The sequence below is a fragment of the Mustelus asterias genome, chromosome 9 (genome assembly GCF_964213995.1).
Source record: "Mustelus asterias chromosome 9, sMusAst1.hap1.1, whole genome shotgun sequence".
NCBI classification, from domain to species: Eukaryota; Metazoa; Chordata; class Chondrichthyes; order Carcharhiniformes; family Triakidae; genus Mustelus; species Mustelus asterias.
In genome coordinates, this window is record NC_135809.1 from 110499024 (window position 1) to 110517082 (window position 18059).

At 46.9% G+C, this 18059-nt stretch overlaps 1 protein-coding gene across 4 annotated transcripts in view; it reads left to right on the forward strand.

Moving 5' to 3' along the window:
* Positions 1–18059, forward strand: part of LOC144498922 (cadherin-related family member 5-like) — a 75422-nt gene that overhangs the window by 38474 nt on the left and 18889 nt on the right. The gene's annotated exons all lie outside the window — the stretch shown is intronic.

Below are 18059 nucleotides of genomic sequence, written 5' to 3' on the forward strand. Positions count from 1 at the left end.
AATCAACCTAGTGAATCTCCTCTGTACCCCCTCCAGTGCCAGTATATCCTTTCTCAAATAAGGAGACCAAAACTGTACACAGTACTCTAGGTGTGACCTCACCAGCACCTTATACAGCTGCAACATAACCTCGCTGTTTTTAAACTCCATCCCTCTAGCAATGAGGCAATTTTCTCAAATACTTAAAGGGAAAGAGATTTAAATGCCTTGAAAGTATGACTGCTCCCTTGACAGTATCCTTGACAGTTCCAATGAGATTATCTACTTTTTACAACATTCATGTATATTTTTAACTGTTCCAAAGGGCACTTGAGCTCTCCCAAAGATGCTCTGGAACCATATCCAAAAGACCATACCTCTCCAAAAGGGTACCCTACCTCCCTGAAGAACTCAGCTAACTTTATACTTTTTGCTGATACGTCTAAGATGCGCAAGTTGTGTTTTAGATATCCCACTAATGGAAATGGCACAGTGGTTAGCACTGCTGTCTCACAGCACCAGGGACCCAGGTTCAATTCCTGCCTTTGGTGATTATCTATGTGGGGTTTGCACGTTCTCCCCGTGTCTGCGTGGGTTTCCTTCGGGTGCTCTGGTTTCCTCCCACAGTCCAAAAATTAGGTGGATTGGCCAGGCTAAAATTGTCCCTTCGTGTCCAAAAATGCATAGGTTAGGGGGCAAATGCATGGGGTTGCAGGATAGGGCCTGGGTAAGATGCACGATCGGAGAATCGATGCAGACTTGATGGACCGAATGGTCTCCTTCTGCACTGTAGGGATTTTATAATATCAGAAATGACAGAAGGCTACACTTTACCATGTGCAGTTGTTTCTGTCAGCTACAGATGTGCAAAATACAACCTGCCCTGTTTCTAGGTAACTTGGTTAAAGTCCAACAGGTTTATTTGGTAGCAAATGCAATTAGCTTTCGGAGCGCTGCTCCTTCGTCAGATGGAGTGGATATCTGCAGATATCCACTCCATCTGACGAAAGAGCAGCGCTCCGAAAGCTAATGACATTTGCTACCAAATAAACCTGTTGGACTTTAACCTGGTGTTGTTAAAACTCTTACTGTGTTTATCCCAATCCAACGCCGGCATCTCCACATCATAGGTAACTGGGAACAGTGGATGCATGGGAACATTATCACAACTTCCCCACACCACTGCAACTTGAAAATATATTTACAGAGGTTACATCAAAATCAGGTGTGGAAAGAAATTGTCCAGACAAGGTACACTGTCCATTGCCTTCAGAAATGTTATTGTGCATCTAGAGTTAGTTAAAGGATACTCAGTGATCTTCCAGTCATGAGGTGAGACTAGTGGCTAGTTGTCTCATTTGCAAAGTTTTAAAGTTTATTTATTAGTCACAAGTAGGCTTTCATTAATACTGCAATGAAGTTACTGTGAAAATCCCCTAGTCGCCACACTCCAGCCCCTGTTCGGGTACACTGAGGGAGAATTTAGCATGGCACATGGCACCAGCACATCTTTCAGACTGTGGGAGGAAACCGGAGCATCCGGAGGAAACCCACGCAGACATGGGAGAATGTGCAGACTCCACATAGTGACCCATGCCGGGAATTGAACCTGGGTCCCTGGCGCTGTGAGGCAGCAGTGCTAACCACTGTGCCACAGTGTCACCCTAGTGATGTCATGCTGCTGTACCTTAAAGGTGTCTTACTTCGATGGCTGTGAAGTACTTTGATACATCTGGTGCTCATGAAAGGTGCTATTTAAATGCAAGTCTTTCTTTTTGCACTCTTGAAAGGTTTTTCTGCCTGTCAGCTTTGTTGGCCTTGTTGCCCTGCTGTGTCCTCGCCTTGTTGATCCCGGTGTGTTTCACATAGCTCAGGAAGACTGTCCACGGGCTTTTTGGGGGGAATTCCTGGGTTATTTCAATGAATTGCCTGACAGCTTTGCGGGTTTTCCCCATTCACCCCCTAACCAGGAGAGTCTTGGTGAGGGGAGACCGGAACTCAAGCTCAGAATCCCAGGCTGGCGCTCAGTGGGATTCTTGTACTTTCCTCTCACACCCCCCGCCCCCCCACCGCCTACCCCCACCCCCTCCCCCTCCCCCCCGACTTCCCCCTCCCACCCTTTCCATCCAGTCCCACCTCCATCAGCTTATTGATTACGGAGGCCCATAAAATTCTGCACCTATAGAACTAAATCCTCACTTCCAGCTGGGAGAAAGGTGGTGACGGCCTAGAAAATGGAATTCACACCCACCCTGTCAAACAGTTCAGCTATCTGAGAATCCATCCATTTTTTTCCTCTGAGGGAAGGACACAAAGTTATGAAAAAAACAATCTCCCTGTTTCCTTGTGAAACTTCTAGGGAATGAACATCATAATGCAACCAAGCAGTAGAACGAAAAGAGGCTTTAAACATCGTCCCTGAGCTCAGAATGCACGAAGAAAGAAAGCTGTTTCAGATCATTTAAATGATAATCCATAAATTTTCAGATAATTTGATATTTTTTGATGTGTACAATGTCAAACCCTGTTTAACGTCATCAGGATTATGGAGAGACTTGCCCCATCTATCTTCTTCATTCTACTGTGATTAATCAAATATTGAACACTGAGGGAGGTACACCATGGTGACACAGTGGTTAGCACTGCTGCCTCAGAGCGCCAGGGACCCGGGTTCGATTCCCAGCCTTGGGTCACTGTCAGTGCAGAGTTTGCACATTCTCCCCATGACTGCATGAGTTTCCTCCGGGTGCTCCGGTTTCCTCCCATAGTCCAAAAGACGTGCTGGTTAGGTGCATTGGCCATGCTAGATTCTCCCTCAGTGTTACCCGAACAGGCGCCGGAGTGTGGCGACAAGGGGATTTTCACAGCAACTTCACTGCAGTGTTAATGTAAGACTACTTGTGACACTAAAAAATAAACTTAAACTAGGTGGGAAGTGTGTCATGCGTTCCAGTTTTAGCTTCAGAAGACAGAACAGTTCTGATGTCTTTAGGCTTCCTATCCATGTATATCTATTCTCAAGTGCCTAATCTTAATATTTGAACCCATAACATGCATGTCCAGTCCTTGAAGAGTGATTGGAGTTTATATCATTACAACACAAAATGATGGTCAAACAGCTTGGCAGCAAGATTATGCAGAGGTACTGCATGGTGAACAGCCTTAGGTTGTGCTCCATGGCATTCTGTTTAGACCTCAGCGAAACTGCAGCTTCAAGGAGTGTTGGGAACTGTGCTGTACCGACTGCACAGTGAAGCTCTCAATGCTCACTGCTGGGATTGTGTTTGTTCAAATAAAGAGCTGGCAAGCGGACAGATCCCTCGTGTTGAGGTTGCAATGCAGAGCCTGTCAATTCAGTCTGAGAATGGATTAGCTCCATCAGGAAAGGCGGGCGACCCAGTGTGAACGAGAGTCAATCAAAAAAAACCCAAATATGAACTTCCGAAAAATCGGGCCAGAGAAGGTTGTGATGGAAGGAGCTTTGGAAAAGCGCGCAAAAAGCAGCTACAGCGACACCCATCCCGGGTATCAAATGAGAAGGAAGGTCAATGGGATCTTGTCAGAATGTGCACAAATCTTCCCACTTTGAATTGGGATGCCAGCTGACCTACTATTCGATTTTGAAATGTTTACACGGCACACGGCCTGATGGTTTCCTGATTCAGGAATGTCTGAACCTGACAAGCAAGCCATAAAGATTCACCAAACAATTGAGGACGAAGGACTACACAGACTGAACACACCAGGATTAACAGCAGAGGAGCTAAAAGATCCCAGAATATATGGACTACCTTGGAAGAGTGGTTCAGAATCAGGTTAAACTTCCATATTGATCGCTTTTATCGCAAGGGGATTGGTGTGCAGGAATAAGGAAGCCTTGCAGATGTTGTATAGAGCCTGCTGGAATGAAACTTCCTTTGCTGTGAACTGGTGGACGCACATTGCCAGTGGCCGCAAAGGTGGCTATTAATTGAGGGCCAGTCCTGGTTCTCTTTCCCTCCAAGGAGCTCTTTCTCTTCTGCAAGGAGAGAAAGCAGAGAGTGGATTGTGACGCTGGACTATGAAGCACGGTATTAGGTGATTAAATTGAGGGTGGGTGTATGTGTTGTCTGCTCAGATGGGGATGGGAGGAGGTGACTAGACAGAGAGAGACAGAGGAATAAGTGGAGCTGTAAGGTCTGCAGTTCTGAGGAGCACCATGCAGGAGAATGCTGGGAAAGTCAGAGTGTGGTGTTGGTGTTCTGCTGCTCACATATCCACCCTTCTGAGTTCCCATCTCCGGGTTGGAGGGAACACAATCTCGGTGCTGAGTCCCTCAGATCTGCTTGGTCTGTGAGACTGTCCTCTTCCACCTGTCCTTGGAAAACAACATTTCACTGCAGTTCCTTGAAGCAGTAGCTCCAGTTAAAGAGAGAGAGAGATGGAGAGAACGATCTGGGGCAAGGGGTGGAGAAACAACCCTCTCTTTTCCATTCCCATGGTTGCTCCACCTCCGGAATCAACGGATGGTTGAGCCATTCCGACCCCTTTAATTAGAAATCCTTTCATTGACAGGTCTATGTTATCGGCTCTTCCTTGCAGTTCTGATGAGGAATAAGCAACACCAACACTGAAAACTCCAGAAAAAGCCAACTTCAATGACAGTTCCCGACTCACTATCACTACCAACCTCATCCGCAACAAACGGCTCTCTTTAAATAAAATTCTATCCCTAGTGTGGGACTGGAGTCACATGTAGTTCAGGCTGGTTCGAAGAGCGACAGCATTCCCTCCCCTTGAAGGGTATTGGTGAACCATTTGGGTTTTTGCAATAGTCCAACATATTTCATGGTGACTTTTGCCAGCGCACAAATCACCAGGGATTTATTACATTCGTTTTTACCTGTTGCTCTGGTTGGTCTTTGAACTCCCCAACCTTTGTAGCAGCCAACGTTAACCCTCCAATAATTTGCTGTGTTATGCTTTTGCTGGATGTGGTTTTAATTCGCTTGGGATTAATGATTTACAAAGGAAACAAGGCACAACGTGACAAGTAGAATGATGATCATTGTCTTCACTGCAGCAGTGAGACAGGTTGGAGCCCATCCAAAAAGCGGAGAGGAAGAGTAGGTGGAGATTTGAAATCTCTCTACTTCTCTATCTGCCAAGCAAATAAACCATTGTTAATTTTTAATCTCCGATTGACATTCATTTGTTCACCAGTCTAAACCGCTCTGGGGAAAGGCCAAGTTTATGAAGCTAAGTTGGAGATCAGCCATGGTTGGAGTGTTCTGTTCTGGAGACTAAGACGGGAAGGGAAGCCGGGATGACTCCAGTAGGAGAGCAGGGTGGCTGAACACATGAGATCTTGTTATGTTCAGCTCATTAATGATGCAAATATGAGGAGAATGATGAATCTTGTGGCAGCGTGGGCACGAAGTTGCTGACCCCATCATTACCTCATAGATTCCAATGCCTGGGTGCCATATTTAAGTGGCAACCAGTCACTCTTCCACCCTTCTCCTCAACTCTGCAATGCCACCGAGTCCTGCCTCGGGTTATCCCTTCCCTGTGCCCAGTCTTGGCACAGCATGTGCTACAGGAAGCTGATATCTCTGTGACTGTGTGAAAGGAAAGTGTCTGCTGACCTCAGAGTCCAGGAAGAAGCTTACCTTGCCCAGTGCATACCATTTATGTACAAGTCATTCACCGCTGTGACCTGGAATTATATCACCGTTCATTCATTTGTCGCTGGGTCAAAATCCTAGCATTCCCTCCCTGACAGCACTGTGGGTGTACCTGCACCACAGGGACTGTAGCGATTCAAGAAGTGGATGGTAGACTGTAGCGATTCAAGAAGGCAGCTCACCACCACCTGCTGAAGGGCAACTAGGGATGGACAATAAATGCTGGCCCAGCCAGCGACATCCACATCCCGTAAATTAATCATAAAAAACAAGGTCAGGTTCCCAGTAATCATGGAATCTCGTGCATGCATCCACATTGGGGAGTTGGGGTAGGATAGTTTCCCAGAATTCCCCTGCTCTGATCTACCTCTGAAATAGTACCAGTGGGTGGATGGTGGGGGGCCAGTGACAGGGGGGTCTATACCAGGCTTAAGTCTCAGCATTGGGGTTCATATCATAGAATCATACAATGCAGCAGAGGCCCTTCAGCCCATCAAGTCCTCACTGACACACTAGAAACACCTGAACTTCCACCTAATCCCATCTGCCAGCACTTGGCCCATAGCCCTGAATGTTATGATGTGCCAAGTGCTCACCCAGATACTATTTAAAGGATGTGAGGCAACCCGCCTCTACCACCCTCCCAGGCAGTGCATTCCAGACCGTCACCACTCTCTGGGTAAGAAAGTTTTTCCTCACATCCCCCCTAAACCTCCTGCCCCTAACCTTGAACCTATGTCCCCTCGTGACAGACTCTTCAAGTAAGGCAAACAGCTGCTCCTTATCCACTCTGTCATGTCCCTCGTGATCTGGTACACCTCGATCAGGTCACCACCTCAGTCTTCTCTGATCCAATGAAAACAACCCAAGCCTACCAACCTCTCTTCATAACTTAAATATTCCATCCCAGATAGCATTCTGGTGAATCTCCTCTGCAGTGCAATCACATCCTTCCTATAATGTGGCGACCAGAACTGCATGCAGTACTCTAGCTGTGGCCTCACCAAAGTTCTATACAACTCCAACATGACTTCCCTGCTTTTGTAATCTATGCCTCAATTGATAAAGGCAAAGTGTCGCATATGCCTTTTTCATAACCCTATTAACATGCCCTTCCACCTTCAGAGTTCTGTGGACAAATATGCCAAGGTCCCTTTGTTCCACAGAACTTCCTAGTGTCCTACCATTCAATGAGTACTTTCTTGTCAAATTACTACTTCCAATGTATATCACCTCACACATTTCAGGGTTAAATTCCACCTGCCACTTATCTGTCCATTTGACTATTCCGTCTATATCTTCTTCTAGCCCAAGACGGGCGGCACGGTAGCACAGTGGTTAGCACTGATGCTTCACAGTTCCAGGGACCTGGGTTTGATTCCCAGCTTGGGTCACTGTCTGTGTGGAGTTTGCACATTCTCTTCGTGTCTGCGTGGGTTTCCTCCAGGTGCTCCGGTTTCCTCCCACAGTCCAAAGATGTGTGGGTTAGGTTGATTGGCCATGCTAAAAATTGCCCTTAGTGTCCTGAGATGCGTAGGTTAGAGGGATTAGTGGGTAGATATGTAGGGATATGGGCGTAGGGCCTGGGTGGGATTGTGGTCGGTGCAGGCTCGATGGGCCAAATGGCCTCTTTCTGTACTGTAGGGTTCCTATGATTCTATGATTTCTAAGACACTCTGCCTCACTGTTAACCACCCATCCAATCTTTGTGTCATCCACGAACTTACTAATTCTACCCCCCACATTGTCATCTATGTCATTGACATAAATGATGAATAAAAGGGTGCCCAACACAGATCCCGATGGGACCCCACTGGACACTGGCTTCCAGTCACTAAAGCGGCTTTCTGTCTTCACCCTCTGTCTCCCACAATTGAGCCAATTTTGAATCCACTTTATCAAATCATCCTGTATCCCATGTGGAGACTCCTACAGTCCAGTATGTTTCAAATTACCGGGCACATCATCAACATTACCTGGATCCCCTTTCTAGGATCAAGACAAAGAGTCCCCAGATCAGACAGTCCCCTTATTATGCACGTCATGTGGATGGAATAAAAGTTTCACCCTTATAAAGGCAGTTCAGAAATTCCAAGGAATAGCAGAATTCCAAAGTGACAATTCTGTTGTTCCTTCTTGTGGTCCTCCCTGGTACAGTTACAGTGAGAGCTGGTTAGGGTCCCTCATGGTCATTATAAATTGCAAACTATTATCCATACTTTCACTGTTCTAACTGACTAATTTTTAATTCAGCACCGACCACTACAACAACCACAACACTAAGAACTGGACCAACTAAACCATCGACTAAGCCTGCAGGGACAGGGTCAACCACCACTGAGGCAAAGACTCCAACAAAGACAGGTAGGTACTGCAACAGGTACACAAACTGGCATCAGCCACTAACCTGGACATTAACAAAGGAAGAATGCCCTCATTGTTTAAAAAAACAGTTCACCTCTTGCCAGCGATTTCATCATCTCTGTAATCTCCTCCTGTCCAACCACCCGGGCGGCACGGTAGCACAGTGGTTAGGGCGGCACGGTAGCACAGTGGTTAGCACTGCTGCTTCACAGCTCCAGGGTCCCAGGTTCGATTCCCGGCTCGGGTCACTGTCTGTGTGGAGTTTGCACACTCTCCTCGTGTCTGCGTGGGTTTCCTCCGGGCGCTCCGGTTTCCTCCCACAGTCCAAAGATGTGCGGGTTAGGTTGATTGGCCAGGTTAAAAAAAAAAATTGCCCCTTAGAGTCCTGGGATGCGTAGGTTAGAGGGATTAGCGGGTAAAACATGTGGGGGTAGGGCCTGGGTGGGATTGTGGTCGGTGCAGACTCGATGGGCCGAATGGCCTCCTTCTGCTCTGTAGGGTTTCGATGGTTTGTTTCTATGGAGATCTCAGCACTCCTCCAATATTGCCCTCCTTAAATCTCTCCACCTCTATTTTTCTCTCCTCCTTGAAGACACACATTAAGATTTACCTCTTTGACAACCTATTCCTGTCCTACCAGCCCCTTATGTGGCTCAGCATCAATTGCTGTTTTTCTCCAGTGAGATGTTGCATTACTTTAAATGTGCTATATAAATGCAAGTTGTTGTTGTTATTTTGAGATTGACGTCAAGGTTTTGTGTGACGTTGAGTTTGGATTTTGTGTAATATTTTGACATTTACCATGCTCTGGGCTGTTGGAGCAAGACAAACACCTGCTCTGATACAGAGAGAGAGGTCATTAGCAGGGTCTTGAGTAGAAACCATCCTTCAAATGGCTAGACATCAGTGGATTATTGATTGGTCTGATAGCTTTCTGTTCAATGACGTTTTTTTTCCTGACTGTTAAATATGAGCTCATTTTTAAATCAGCGCCAACAACAGTGAAAACAAAACAATCCATGGGATAGGAACACCAAAGCCACCGACTAAACCTCCCGGGACTGGGCCAGCCATCACTGGGGCATCAACCCCATCAAAAGCTCCTCCAGGGCCCTCAGGATCCACAACAGCAAAGGCTCCCATGCCTGGGAATGGGCACACTGCACGTAGGTTGGTAGGGCCTAACAATGCAACCATCCACACAACTAAACTCTCCAATAGTCACAGCTAACCAGCCACCAAACCTCGCTTACTGAATTAATGACTAGGTGGTCTTTAATTGGCCACTTAAGGGCCCCAATTATCGGTGGCGTGGCTTTCCAGAACTTCCTTCAAGTGAAGGTGGGAAGGCATCTGGCATCGATCTCAATGCCAGCACGCCAGATTCTCAAGCCCAACCCCCTCCTTCCTTGCCTCCTGTGGGGGCAGAGTATTTCAGCTGTTGTTGCGACTGTGACGACTCTCTGCAAGAATAATTCACTTAGTATCACTCCCCTGCCGAGTCGCCTGTAGTCCTGCAAATATTTTCCCTTCAGATAATGTCTCTTTTAAAAGCCATGATTGACTCTGTCTCCACCACAATCTCAGGCAATGCATTCTACATCCTAACCACTGGCTGCATTAAAAGTGCTTCCTTGTGTGGCCATTACAGTCATTTGTCAATCATCTTAAATCAGTTGTCCTCAGGTTCATAGAGTCATAGAATCCCTGCGGTGCAGAAGGAGGCCATTCAGCCCATTGAGGCTGCACCGACAACAATCCCACCCAGGCCCTATCCCCGTAACCCCATGTATTTACCCTAGCTAATCCCCCGACACTAAGGGTCAATTGAGCATGGCAAATCAACCTAACCTGTACATTTTTGGACTGTGGGAGGAAACCGGAGCACCCAGAGGAAGCCCACGCAGACACAGGGAGAATGTGCAAACTCCACACAGACAGTGACCCGAGGCCGGAATCTAACCCGGGTCCCTGGCGCTGTGGGGCAGCAGTGCTAGCCACTGTGCCACCGTGCCATCCAATGACAATGGAAACAGTTTCTCTCTATCCAATCTGTCTGGGCCCCTCATGATCCTTCCAACACACGCCAGTGGCAGGTGGTAAGAGCTGGAGAGACTCCAGGTCAGCCACGCCCTCAAGATGTTGCCTCGGCAACAGGCTCGTAACCTGTTCCAGGAAAAATCTAGCTATGCAAACAGATGTATATTTGCCTTGTGCACCACTAGGTGTGGGAAGTGAAAAGAACTATCCTAACTTCCTTGCTTTTGCATTCTATGTCCCTACTTATATAAAGTCCAGGACCTGTATGTTTTTAAGTGTCTTCTCAACCTTCCCTGCCATACTCAATTATTTGTACACAAAACCCCTGGGTCAGTCTGCACTCTCTTTAGAATTATATCCTCTATTTAATATTGTCTCTCCCCATTCTTCCCACCAACACCAATCATTTCATACTTCCCTGCATTAAATTTCATCTACCACTTCTCTGTCCCCTCCACGAACCTATCCATGTCCTTTTGAAGGTTAACACAATCCGCTCACAGTTTACAATACTTCCTTTGTGTAGCTAAACCAACAGAGATGATAATTGTTCATTTTAAATGCAATATTGATAGACTTTGTTCTCCAAAGATTGAAGGGATTGGGGCAAAGTGGGTATACATGGAGTCAGGTCACAAATCAGCCATGCTCTCGTTGAGTGGCAGAACAAGCTGAAAGGCCTTCCCTGGTATCAATGTTGCGATGACGGGTAATGCTGAGAATATGGACAGCTTTGCACAAGGCGGTGGTTGATGAAATGACCACTGCATCTTTGAAACAAATACTGAATAGGTTTTTGAAATAGAGAAAGGGGTAAAGCAGGGCAGTGGAGTTAGTTTGGAATTGATGCAGAGCTTTGGTGAAAAGGGATTGATGTAAGGGGATGGTGTGAAGATGCGGCAGTGGGGTTAGTTTGGGATTGATACAGGGGAATGGTGTGAAGGTGGGACAGTGGGGATAGTTTGGGATTGATACAGGGGAATGGTGTGAATGTTGGGACAGTGGGGTTAGTTTGGGATTGATACAAGGGAATGGTGTGAAGGTGTGGCAGTGAGGTTAGTTTGGGATTGATACAGGGGAATGGTGTGAAGGTGTGGCTGTGAGGTTAGTTTGGGATTGATACAGGGGAATAGTTTGAAGGTGCGACAGTGGGGTTAGTTTGGGATTGATACAGGGGAATGGTGTGAAGGTGTGGCAGTGAGGTTAGTTTGGGATTGATACAGGGGAATGGTGTGAAGGTGGGACAGCGGGGTTAGTTTGGGATTGATACAGGGGAATAGTTTGAAGGTGCGACAGTGGGGTTAGTTTGGGATTGATACAGGGGAATGGTGTGAAGGTGGGACAGCGGGGTTAGTTTGGGATTGATACAGGGGAATAGTTTGAAGGTGCGACAGTGGGGTTAGTTTGGGATTGATACAGGGGAATAGTTTGAAGGTGCGACAGTGGGGTTAGTTTGGGATTGATACAGGGGAATAGTTTGAAGGTGCGACAGTGGGGTTAGTTTGGGATTGATACAGGGGAATGGTGTGAAGGTGGGACAGCGGGGTTAGTTTGGGATTGATACAGGGGAATAGTTTGAAGGTGCGACAGTGGGGTTAGTTTGGGATTGATACAGGGGAATGGTGTGAAGGTGGGACAGCGGGGTTAGTTTGGGATTGATACAGGGGAATGGTGTGAAGGTGGGACAGCGGGGTTAGTTTGGGATTGATACAGGGGAATAGTTTGAAGGTGCGACAGTGGGGTTAGTTTGGGATTGATACAGGGGGATGGTGTGAAGTTGGGACAGTGGGGTTAGTTTGGGATTGATACAAGGGAATGGTGTGAAGGTGGGACAGCAGGGATAGTTTGGGATTGATACAGGGGAATAGTTTGAAGGTGGGACAGTGGGGTTAGTTTGGGATTGATACAGGGGAATAGTTTGAAGGTGCGACAGTGGGGTTAGTTTGGGATTGATACAGGGGAATGGTGTGAAGGTGGGACAGCGGGGTTAGTTTGGGATTGATACAGGGGAATAGTTTGAAGGTGGGACAGCGGGGTTAGTTTGGGATTGATACAAGGGAATGGTGTGAAGGTGGGACAGCGGGGTTAGTTTGGGATTGATACAGGGGAATAGTTTGAAGGTGCGACAGTGGGGTTAGTTTGGGATTGATACAGGGGAATGGTGTGAAGGTGGGACAGCGGGGTTAGTTTGGGATTGATACAGGGGAATAGTTTGAAGGTGCGACAGTGGGGTTAGTTTGGGATTGATACAGGGGAATGGTGTGAAGGTGTGGCAGTGAGGTTAGTTTGGGATTGATACAGGGGAATAGTTTGAAGGTGCGACAGTGGGGTTAGTTTGGGATTGATACAGGGGAATAGTTTGAAGGTGCGACAGTGGGCTTAGTTTGGGATTGATACAGGGGAATGGTGTGAAGGTGGGACAGCGGGGTTAGTTTGGGATTGATACAGGGGAATAGTTTGAAGGTGCGACAGTGGGGTTAGTTTGGGATTGATACAGGGGAATGGTGTGAAGGTGGGACAGCGGGGTTAGTTTGGGTTTGATACAGGGGAATGGTGTGAAGGTGGGACAGCGGGGTTAGTTTGGGATTGATACAGGGGAATAGTTTGAAGGTGCGACAGTGGGGTTAGTTTGGGATTGATACAGGGGGATGGTGTGAAGTTGGGACAGTGGGGTTAGTTTGGGATTGATACAAGGGAATGGTGTGAAGGTGGGACAGCAGGGTTAGTTTGGGATTGATACAGGGGAATAGTTTGAAGGTGGGACAGTGGGGTTAGTTTGGGATTGATACAGGGGAATAGTTTGAAGGTGTGACAGTGGGGTTAGTTTGGGATTGATACAGGGGAATGGTGTGAAGGTGGGACAGCGGGGTTAGTTTGGGATTGATACAAGGGAATGGTGTGAAGGTGGGACAGCGGGGTTAGTTTGGGATTGATACAGGGGAATAGTTTGAAGGTGCGACAGTGGGGTTAGTTTGGGATTGATACAGGGGGATGGTGTGAAGTTGGGACAGTGGGGTTAGTTTGGGATTGATACAAGGGAATGGTGTGAAGGTGGGACAGCAGGGTTAGTTTGGGATTGATACAAGGGAATGGTGTGAAGGTGGGACAGCGGGGTTAGTTTGGGATTGATACAGGGAAATGGTGCGAAGGTGGGACACAGCGGGGTTAGTTTAGGATTGTTTTGGCAATGTGTAGGCAATCACAATGGATTGAATGGCCTGCCCTTTGCTCTAATCATTCATGGTTCTATGGAGAGTCAGGGCTTCAGAGTAGATTGGGTGGAGAAGATTTGGAAAGAGCCCCTGCAATAATGGTACTGATCTTGAAGGTGAATCTATGGGTGAAATCTCTGTTTCGAAGTGGAGGTGAGTGTAGACTGGATGACGATGGGTTTGTGGAGATAATTGATTATGGAAAGATTGAGCCTAGAATTTGTGCCAATCCATAGGATATTGCTGGAATTGGTGGATTTGAGTGTGGAGAGTGAAACATGGTGATGTTTGATGTGTCCAGATGCCCCAATTAATGCTTTGTGCCAATTACCTTGAGTCTGCCCCACCATTTCTTCTCAGGGCAGCTTGAGCAACTAACTATTTTGACCTTGCCCTTTGCCAGCATTGCCAAGCTCCTGCGATAATAAACACATCAAATGTAGCACACTCCCGAAACCTGAACCCTAGTCACACCGCTCCAGCTGAAGAGCGAACTCTGGCAGAATGGACTGAATGAGCTTCCTTGGTGCAATCGTTGCTTCATAACTTCATCAAATTACTAGCAGTAAACAGACAATCAGAGGACAGTAAAAATCCACCCGTGTGTCTATGGTTACAGAATGCAATCATGCGATAGACTTGCTTATCATATTTGCGTGTGCTGGGCAAATTGCAGGCACATTATGAACGCCAAGATAATAAAGTTTGTACCATCTGACCTGGTAGCTCCTCAGTATTGGATCCTGTCAGACCTTCTGCCCATTGCTGAGACTGAAGTCCATTTGTGATTTGATTTGATTTATTATGAGTCACATGTATTAACACACAGTGAAAAGTATTATTTTCTGCGCACTATGCAAAGCATACCGTTCATAGAGAAGGAAAGGAGAGAGTGCAGAATGTGGTGTTACAGTCATAGCTAGGGTGCAGAGAAAGATCAACTTAATGCGAGGTAGGTCCATTCAAAAGTCTGGCGGCAGCAGGGAAGAAGCTGTTCTTGAGCCGGTTGGTACGTGACCTCAGACTTTTGTATCTTTTTCCTGAAGAAGGAAGGTGGGAGAGAGAATGTCCAGGGTGCGTGAGGTCCTTAATTATGCTGGCTGATTTTCCGAGGCAGTGGAAAGTGCAACACTTTCTCACAGCTCCACCTGTCAATAAAGAAGTATTCCCATTTCTGTTACACCTTTCTCAATCCCAATCTCACAAAGCATTTTGCACCACCTGTGACTACAGGAGTTTCAAAGTTATTTCTGATCTAAAAGGCATCCTCAGTGCTGACCTTCTGACAGTGCAGAGCTCCCTCAGTACTGACCCTCTGACAGTGCAGCATTCCCTCTGTACTGACCCTCTGACAGTGCAGAGCTCCCTCAGTACTAACCCTCTGACAGTGCAGCGCTTCCCCAGTACTGACCCTCTGACAGTGCAGCACTCCCTCAGTACTGACCCTCTGACAGTGCAATGATCCCTCAGTACTGACCCTCCAACAGTGCAATGTTCCCTCAGGGCTGACCCTCTGACATTGCAGCACTCCCTCAGTACTGACCCTCTGACAGTGCAATGATCCCTCAGTACTGACCCTCTGACAGTGCAGCACTCCCTCAGTACTGACCCTCCAACAGTGCAATGTTCCCTCAGTACTGACCCTCTGACAGTGCAATGATCCCTCAGTACTGACCCTCTGACAGTGCAGCACTCCCTCAGTCCTGAAAAGCTCAATACTCAAAACCTGGAATTTTTACGCAAGTCTCTGGAATGGTTTTGAACTCTTACTTAGAGGCAAACGTGACCCTCATCACATCACAACTGACAATCATAATGGTGTAAATGAAATGAAGCCATTGTGAATGCCATCACTTCCAACATCCCCTGCTGGTCACTCACCATCCTGACTTGGAAATATATTGCTGTTCCTTCACTATCATTGGGTTAAAACCTGGACCTCCCTCCCTAACAGCACTGCGGGTGTACCTGCAGAGTGATTTGGGATGGGTAATAAACATTGCCCTTGCCACAGACTCCCATTTCCTGAGGATAATCCTGTCGATTAAAGATCTTTCCACTTATCCCTGTGTATTTGACAATATCTAGCCCTCTCAGAATCATGAGGAGTGTCTCCATATGAAAGGACAGTAGTGTTCTCCTCCTGACTGATCTCCAACTTGTGATGGACGGGGCACTTCATTCTCATATCTTATTCTCCCTCGTGTTTTCTCCAATATTCATCAGCTTCGACTTGGAAATTTGAATCTCTATTAATAACCACCCCCTCCGCCACCACCCCACGGCCGGTGGCACGGTGGTTAGCACTGCTGCCTCACAGCGCCAGGGACCCGGGTTCAATTCCCACCTTGGGTCACTGTCTGTGCGGAGTTTGCACATTCTCCTCCGATTTGTGTGGGTTTCCTTCGGGTGCTCCGGTTTCCTCCCACAGTCTGGAAGATGTGCTGGTTAGGGTGCGCTGGACATGCTAAATTTCCCCTCAGTGTTACCCGAACAGGTGCCGGAGTGTGGCGACTGGGGGATTTTCACAGTAACTTCATTGCAATGTTAATGTGAGCCTACTTGTGACACTAATAAATAAATACTTCACAGAAACGTCACACTCTCTCGTGTCTGCAAATACTAAGCAGTCTACGCACTGGCTGTATTTTGAACACAGATTAGATGAATCTTGTTAAGAAGAAGTTCCACTGTTTTGTTTGAAATGTTTCTTTGTTGGCCGCTCATAAAACTGTGAGTAACTTGTGAGAAACGCAGGCAGCAACGCCTGTTGGACATTGACCTCAATGTAAACCTCCTGATAAATTGTCAACGATCAACATTTGCTGAAATCGTTCAGCTATAAAAGTTACTTCCTTGTTTTACATTAACTGTGAGTGGTTCAAGTAACTGAGGCATCTGATATATAGCAAAAGTACTAAACGTTTTCAGAAGAATGTACTCCCAGAAACATGGAGAAAATCTGGTGGAAAGGTTAGAAAAGGTGAACTTTCCCCAGCTTTAATTCTAGCCTCAGGTGTGTCTGTGCGGAGTCTGCACGTTCTCCCCGTGTCTGCGTGGGTTTCCTCCCGCACTCCAAAGATGTGTGAGTTAGGTTGATTGGCCATGCTCAATTGCCCCTTAGTGTCAGAGGGATTAGAGGGTAAATAGATGGGGGTAGAGCCTGGGTGGGATTGTTGTCGATGCAGGCTCGATGGGCCGAATGGCCTCCTTCTGCACTGGAGGGATTCTATGATTCCATGATTCGGAGTGAATTGGACCCTTATGCTGAGTGACACCCCCTAATCTGAGTTTCGAGGCTGTTGTTAACTCTGGTGGCGAGGCCAGGAGTCTGCATCGGGGCTCCAGCCCCACTTCCCAATTTTATTTTGAACTCTTCCCCCTGCCACGTGTGTCACAAATCACTTTGGAAAGCAAACCTATGACCAGCTGCCCAGCGAGTGAGGGAACGAACCTGGGGTACGAGTGACTAAAAAGAGGAAATGAGAAGGAGAAGTAAAGCGGATCTCTGAGCCTGAAGTTCATAAGTTCATAAGATATAGGAGCAGAATTAGGCCATTCGGCCCATCGAGTCTGTTCCGCCATTCGATCATAGCTGATATGCCCCTCGTCCCCATTTTCCTGCCTTCTCCCCATAACCCTACAACCCATTACTAATTAAAAATCTGTCCAACTCCTCCTTAAATTTACTCACTGTCCCAGCATCCACCGCACTTTGGGAGACTGATGTTCCATTAACGTACCAATCACACATCCTGGGCCTGGTCAAGGCGGCCATTAATAGGTCCTGATAGCGGATGGTCAAGGGGCTTGTCCAATCCCATTGTCTGCCCCTCTTCTGCGGCTACATTCACGGCCGGTTGGCCTTGGAGAGGGACCCAAGTTCAATTCCGGCCTCGAGTGGCTGTCTATGTGGAGTCTGCACATTCTCCTGTGCCTGCGTGGGTTTCCTCCGGGTGCTCCAGTTTCCTCCCACAGTCCAAAAATGAGCGGATTAGATTGATTGGCCATGTTCAATTGCCCCTTAGTGTCAGGGAGATTAGCACAGTAAATACATGGGGTTACAGGGATAGAGCCTGGATGGGTTTGTGGTTGGTGCAGGCTCAATAGGCCAAATGGCCTCCTTCTGCATTGTAGGAATTCTATGAATCTAGCCAACAGAAGCACAGTGAACTCACTTGGGATGTTGCTTCCTGTTTAGATGTCAATGGTCATCTGTTTTGAAATGGAAAGTAGCCATTAGTGATGTCCTAATTGCAACACCAATGCTTAATAATCTGCCGATCTATTAATTAATTGCAGAATGTCAAGTTTACCCCGCATCTATTCAATTATTCTTTGAGTAATTAAGTGCGGGACTTCAGTTATGTGGAGGGACGGAAGAAGTTGGTGTTCTTCATCTTGGTAGGGAAGTTCACACTGGATTGAATAATGTTTAAAACTGTGAAGGATTTTGATTGAGTGAATAAGGCGAAATGGTTTTTACTGACAGGATGGTCTGTCGCCAGAGGAAACAGGTAGGGACTCATTGACATTCAAAAATAAAACAGGGGAGACGAGAATTCTTTTTACACAGCGAGTTGTTGTGAACTGCAATATGTTGTCCAGAAAGGGTACAGGAAGGAGATCCAATGGTAACTTTTAAAAGGGTATTAGATAAATACTTCAAAAGGAAAAATGCACAGGGTTATGGGGAAAGAGCAGGAGAGTGGGACAATTTAATAGCTCTTTCAAAGAATCAGCTAAACCCTCAAAGGAAAAAGAATTTGCAAGAGTATGGAGAAACAATAGGTTGGCT